The sequence below is a fragment of the Sceloporus occidentalis genome, unplaced genomic scaffold (genome assembly GCF_023333645.1).
Source record: "Sceloporus occidentalis isolate IW3139 unplaced genomic scaffold, rSceOcc1.0.p SCAF_3, whole genome shotgun sequence".
Lineage (NCBI taxonomy): Eukaryota > Metazoa > Chordata > Lepidosauria > Squamata > Phrynosomatidae > Sceloporus > Sceloporus occidentalis.
Window position 1 is genome coordinate 121,299,095 of NW_028316983.1, and position 7,126 is coordinate 121,306,220.

The 7,126-nt window shown below is 44.7% G+C and overlaps 1 pseudogene across 1 annotated transcript in view; it reads left to right on the forward strand.

Annotated features, from left to right (window-relative positions):
* LOC149316670 (P-selectin-like) overlaps positions 1–4,804 on the forward strand; it is a 44,802-nt pseudogene extending 39,998 nt beyond the window's left edge. Inside the window, exons 16-18 of the transcript XR_016280515.1 lie at positions 58–88; positions 717–772; positions 4,478–4,804. The product of XR_016280515.1 is annotated as a P-selectin-like (transcript). The remainder of the gene's footprint in view (positions 1–57; positions 89–716; positions 773–4,477) is intronic.
* Positions 4,805–7,126: the final 2,322 nt, after the last annotated feature.

The following is a 7,126-nucleotide window of genomic DNA, read 5'->3' on the forward strand; positions in this document are numbered from 1 at the left end:
TTTTCTCTCTCTCTGGTTCTGTATTTTTCATCCAATGGTAAATCTGACTCTAATCAGGTGAAAGAAAGAAGCTCCTGAGCCATACCAGGTATTTAGCATTTATATTTTTTGGGATGTGAAGTACTAACATCTAGATAAGTTACGTAATCAGATGTACACGTTTCCTAATGATACTTACTTAGAAGTAAATCCCATGACTTCCCAGTATGTGTGCCTAGAACTGTTGACTCAGTCACTCAACAGCAGTGCCCCCTCTCAACCTTTGTTGGCTGGTATACAGTTTGCATGTAGCAAGTGACTGTAGTGTAGCTTCAAATTCTCGATTGAAGCCAAAACAAATTGTGATAAACTTTGCAAAACAAACAACAAAGTCAACACTTCATGGTCTCCCCCTATTTTCACCAACTCTTGCCTCTCAGAAATTTTTACCTTTTTACCTGTTCTTGGTTGACCTTGTGTTTTTAGAAAGTCAATTTCCAAAATAGGGATTCCACTATTGGGAGAAAAGACAAATTACAAACTGATAGAATCATAGAATCGTAGAGTTGGAGATCCCTCTTCACGTTTCCAAATGTAACTCAGCACTAGAAGTGTGTTTTGTATATTTAATATACACAGGATGCTAACAGAAGGAAAGTGCCTTTGTTGGAGCTAGACTTTATGATTCTTTTGCTACACCACCTTTAGAATAACCATACATATTTATTGTCTTTCAGTGATCTAGGGGTACCTGGTGTGTTCTCTAATGCAGCATTTGATTCTGGTTTCTAAGGTAAGCCAGCTGTGTTGCTTTCAGACTTAGGTAGCTGGGTGTGTTTAGCATGGAAAAGAGACGGTTAAGAGGTGATATGATAGCCTTGTTTAAGTATTTGAAGGGGTGTCACATTGAGGATGGAGCAAGTTTGTTTTCTGCTGCTCCAGAGAACAGGATACAGAACAATGGATGCAAACTACAGGGGGGGGGGGGAAATTCCACCTCAACATTAGGAAGAATTTCCTGACAGTAAGATCTGTTTGATAGTGGAACACATTCCCTCGGAGTATGGTGGAGTCTCCTTCTTTGGAGGTATTTAAGCAGAGGCTGGATGGTCATCTGCTGGGGATGCTTTGAGTGTGAGTTCTTGCATAGCAGGGGGATTGGACTGGATGGCCCTTGGGGTCTCTTACAACTCTGATGATGATTCAGATGTTCATTTCAGAGGGCTTTGTCTGTAATTCCTCACTTTGCATGGGGTTATCTTCCAGTACAGTACTTGTGAAATTATTTTATTACACTGCATATTTTAAATGTAGTGACTCCATTGCATCAGCAGGGCAGCTACCCATGGGTTGGAGTGTGATGCCACAGATGATGCATGTTACTACCCATGGAATAATATGGGTCTTGAGTGTTCTGAGTTTTTTCTTATCCATACCAACACCAAATTCACATGTATGGGAAGGCTCCCCTATAGTTTTCTAATGTAATACTTAAGACACCAGTAGCTTTATTCTCTCTTTAAAAAGAGGAAGTTAGGGGGAGAAAAAATGTGGCAGAACCTTAAAGATTAACTGATTTTTATTTTAGCATGAGCTTTCATGGCTATAACCCTAAACCTTTACGGTACAAACGCTCATGCTAAAATAAAAGCCAGTTAGTTTTAAAGGCGCTGTCACATCCCCACCCCCTTCCCTTCATCTTTTTTATGGTGCAAGAAACCTAACACAGCTACTTCTTTGAAAACTACTATATGCCCTCTTGTGGCTGGTTTATTATTATCAACTAGAACCAAAAATGTTGCTTTAAAAATGTATATATATATAAACGTCAGGAAGAAACTCTTCTACAATACGGCCACATCGCCTGCAAACCCCCAAAAAACTACGGATGCCAGCCATGAAAGCCTTGGACTGTATAGTATAGCCTGTATAGTAACGCGAATTCACGTTCAAACGTGATGTTTTACCACACCTGGTTGCCTTTCCATTGCCCTTCCAAATTGAGGGGGAAGCGGAGTCAGTTCAATTCCAGACAAGTCACATGATACAGATTCAAGCAAAGCATAGTGAGTGCAGATTGTATTACCACACCAGAGGGTTCAACTATTCGAATTGGGACCCTTGCACATGCTCAATGGGGCTCTCGACACTGTCCTCCTTCCCTGCCATCCTTCATCGACGTGAAGGAGCAGTCAGGGGATGATGGGATAGGTCGCAGGGGGTCACTGGGGCCAGGGTTCGGATGCAGGAGAAGGCAGGGGATGATGGGATAGGTGGCAGGGGGTCAGTGGGGTTCGGATGCAGGAGAAAGCAGGGGATGATGGGATAGGTGGCAGAGAGGACACGATGGCATGGAGGAGGAGGAGGGGGATGGAGGAGCAGGACGCAGGGGGCCAAGGTGGTCCTCCACACCAGACCAATTCGAAGTGAAATCGAAGTGAGCTGGAAAGCGAATTCTGTGAATTCACTTTCCCCCCGATTTCACCAAAATGAGGGGGAATCACTGCGGAAGCGTCATGGAAGGAGCGCCCATAGGAAGGAATCTCGTCTGATAACACATTCATGTTATAACGTGAATCCGCATCGTTGGACCCGCAGTCACCCCGGATCTGAGCTGCAAAATCTCCAGAAAGCTCCGTGTGATAAACACCTCAGATGCATTTAGAAATAATAATAATAATGATGATGATGATGTAGAATAATCTTGTAGCCCCTTTGAGACTCCCTGCAAGAAAGGAGTTCGCAGAATGAGCTTTCCTAAACTTAAGTCCACTTCCTCAGGTGCCCTTGGGGACTTCCTGCAAGAAAGGAGCTGGCAGAATGAAATTCCCTAGACCTAACTCCACTTCCTAAGGTTTACTTAGAAATATTAATATTAATAATAATAATTTTGTAGAGTAATCTTGTAGCTCCTTTGAGACTCACTGCAAGAAAGGAGTTGGCAGCATGAGCTTCCCTAGACTTAAGTCCACTTCCTTAGGTGCATTTGGATATAATAATAATGATAATAATAATAATTATTATTATTATTATTATTATAGGGAGACCTTGCAGCCACTTGGAGACTCACTGCAAGAAAGGAGTTGGCAGTATGAGCTTTCCTAGACTTAAGCATACTTCCTCAGATGTATGGGAATTGTAGTTTATTGTTGCACCAAAGCTCTTTCTCACAAAACTACAATTCCCAGGATTCCCTCACACTGAGCCAGGGCAGTTAAAGTAATCTCAAACTGGATTATTTCTGCAGTATGGATTGGACCTTGAGCATTTTTAATAACGAAGGTCCAAAACACAATGCTGAAATAATCCACTGAGCCGCTTTAACTGCCCTGGCTCAGTGCTAGAGAATCCTGGGAATTGTAGTTTGTTGTGGCACCAGAGCTCTTTGACGGAAAAGGCTCAATGTCTCACAAAACTACAATTTCCAGGGTTCCCTAGCACTGAGCCAGGGCAGCTAAAGCGGTCTTGAACTGCAATGTGTCGTGGACCCAACTCAGGCTGCATCTTCACTCCAGTTTCATACCGTTTTAACTGTCATGGCTCCATGCTATGGGATCCTGGGATATGTAGCTTGTAGCCACTTCGAAGCAGCGCCTGCAAAATTTTGTGCCAAAAGAAATAGTTTAAAATGTTTGAATGGGCCAAATATTATTTTGTTAGTTTCACTGCCACAGATTAAGGTGTCCTGGGAATTGTAGTTTTGTGAGGCATTTAGCCTTCTCTGTCAGGGAGCTCTGGTACCCAAGAAACTAGAAATCCCAGGATTCCATAGCATGGAGCCATGACTGTTAAAGTGATGTCACACTGGATTATTTCTGCAGTGTGGATGCAGCATAAGAGTGCATCTGCACTGTAGAGATCATGCAGTTTGGCAGTATCTGCAATGCCGAAATGAACCAGTTTGACACTGCTTTAACTGCCATGGCCCATTGCTATGAAATCCTGGGAATTGTTGTTTGTAATTGTAATTGCTGACAGAGAAAGTTAAATGTCTCACAAAAGTAGAATTCCCAGGATTCCAAAGCAGTAAGCCAGGGCAGTTAAAGGGCTGTCAAACTGGATTATTTCTGCAGTGTGGTTGCAGCCTAACGTTTCTGTTTAGCACAAAGCTTCCTGGACCCCCTTCATGCCAAAAGAAGTATCTTAAAAGTATTAGAAGGACTGAAAGATTCTTTGGTTGGTTTTAATGGTAATTTTGAGAATTCAAATAAGTTACATTTTTTTTAATTCAAGTATGTTTATGTTTATTTGCAAAAGATCCGCCATATTAACATTATAGGGACTTTCCAGGGATTTAATTCCGGGTAACATTGGGGGATTCTGGGGGTTTTGGTAAAACATGCCGGGAATATCTTAGAGGCTTGTTGGCAACACTGCAGAGAGGCTTTGTATGAGATGGCGCTTCTCAGACCGGACACCCCCACCTGTTCACTTTCTGTTCCTTAGGACTGCTTCTTAAACCTTTTCTTTTGGTTTCTCGTTGCTTTGTGTCTTCAAGTTATTTCTGACTTATGGCGACCCTAAGGCAACCCCATCATGGGTTTTTCCTGGCAAGATTTGTTCAAAGATTGTTTGCTACTGCCTTCCTCCGAAGCTGAGAGAATGTGACTTGCCTGTGGTCACCCAGTGGATTTCGTGGCCCAGCAGAGAATCGAATCCTGGTCTCCAGAGTCGTAGTCCAACACTCAAACTGCTCCACCATGCCAGCTCTGAGCATTCTTTTGGATTTATGCTCAATAACAAACATTTTAGCAATGTATTTCACGACTACAAAAACAAATGTCAAACAGTAAAATAAAAGAGGCATGTAACAGTTCATAAACAACTATGTTCCTTTTTCTGTTCCATTCTAGGATAGGATTCCTGACCCAAAGGATTTTGCATACTAGGTACGAGAAGATCTGAAATTACACAGGCCCGTTCTACACGGGCCTTTGCCACGCCCTCAGTATGTACTAGGGGTTGGCCGAGGATGCAGCGTCCAATCAGGCATCACCCCTAGTACGTACTGGGTACGTCAAAATGGCGGTGCCCTATACACATGGGCGCCACCATTTTGACGTGGCGGACGTTTGCGTCCGCATGCCGCGGTGCGGTCATGATGCCGCAAGTGCGCCACTGGCGCCTTGTGGTGTCATAACTGTGCTGCAAAAAAACCCGCTTTTTGCAGGTTCTTTTTGCTGCACCGTGGAACCATGCAGTTTGTCCCTGCGGCTCCCTGGCGCAGCAAACACGGGCGCCAGCAAAGCACCCTTTTTGGGCACTCTGTAAAGCTCCACTGTTTACATGTTGGATAAACTGAAACCAGGTTTCCCAAAGCCATTTTTGGTTATACCCCTCATTGTTGTTGCCATGTGTTTTCAAGGTAGTCCTGATTTGAAGGACTTTCGACCCAAAAGTGAACCTTTCACACTTTTCTTGGCAAGACAGGGGGAGTGTGACCCTGTTGGTGCTCTTAGACCTCTCAGCGGCCTTCGATACGATAGATCACGGCATCCTCTTGGACCGCCTGAGGGGGTTAGGTATCGGGGGCACTGCTTTGCAGTGGTTCCGATCCTTCCTCTCGGGCAGGTCTCAGAGGGTGCTGCTTGGGGACTGTAGCTCCAGTAAGAGGAGCCTCACTTGTGGGGTTCCTCAGGGGGCTATTTTGTCCCCGATGTTATTTAACATCTATATGAAGCCGCTGGGTGAGATAATACGGAGTTATGGAGCTGGGTGCTATCAGTACGCTGATGACACCCAGATCTATTTCACCATGTCTCGTTCATCGGCCTTGAATTCCAATGGCATCTCCCCTCTCAATGAATGTCTTCAAGTGGTAATGGGCTGGATGAGGAAAAACAGATTGAAACTGAATCCAGACAAGACGGAGGTGCTCACGGTAGCGGCCGCGAAACCAAGAATTGAGTTACAACCTCCAGTCCTGGACGGGGTCACACTCTCCCCCAGTGACTGTGTTCGCAGTCTGGGGGTGCTCCTTGACTCGTCGCTCCTGATGACAAATCAGGTAAATGCGACGGTCAGGAGTGCCTGTTATCAGCTTCGGCTGATACGCCAGCTGCGCACTTTTCTGGAAGTAAGGGACCTTGAGACTGTTGTGCACGCGCTGGTAACCTCACGCCTCGACTTCTGTAATGCGCTCTACATGGGGCTACCTTTGTCCTTGACCCGGAAACTTCAGCTGGTCCAAAACATGGCAGCCAGGCTTGGTTCAGGAACATCTAGGAGGGACCACATCACTCCTGTCTTGAGGTCCCTCCACTGGCTGCCTATCAGCTTCTGGGCCCAGTACAAGGTGTTGGTTATCACCTTTAAAGCCCTAAATGGCTTGGGTCCAAGCTATCTTAGAGACCGCCTCCTCCTGTACAATCCTCCCCGCGCTCTCCGCTCCTCTGGGAGGAATTTGCTGCAGCCTTCAAAATCTAGACTTGCGGCTACCTCTCAGAGGGCATTCTCTGTTGTCGCCCCTAAGCTCTGGAACGACCTGCCGGATGAGATCCGTCAGTTAACATCTTTAGACAGCTTTAAAAAAGCTGTCAAGACGGATCTCTTCCGGCAGGCCTTTCCAGATTAAATTTTCTCCCGGCCCAAGCTCCCGGATTTCCCTTATTCCTCTCTTGGCCCCATCCCCTGATGGTGAGGATTACTGAGGGTTTTGGGGTTTAGTTTAGGATAGTATAATTATACATTGTTATAGTCCCATTTTAATACATTTAAGTGTTTAATAATTTTTAAGGGGGGAAGGGAGTATAAATATTTATGCATATCTTATTCTGTAAATTTTTATGTTGTTCACCACCCAGATTGGCTTTGCCACCGGGCGGTATAGAAATAAATATTATTATTATTATTATTATTACTTGTTCAGAGGGGCTTGCCTTTGGATTCCTGAGGCTGAGAGTGTGTGACTTGCCCAAGGTCACCCAGTGGGTTCCCATGGCTGAGCAAGGATTCAAACCTTGGCCTTAAGAGTTGTAGTCCAACACCCAAACCACTACACCATTCTGGCTCTTTCTTCTACCGGACTGCCAGCAGAATTTGCCATACTCTCCCAAACCATCTGTATGTTGCATAGCTTGAAGTCATTTTCTAGCGTCATATGACTTTGGTTCTTGCTGTAGCCAAACTGAAATTATGTACTGTATAA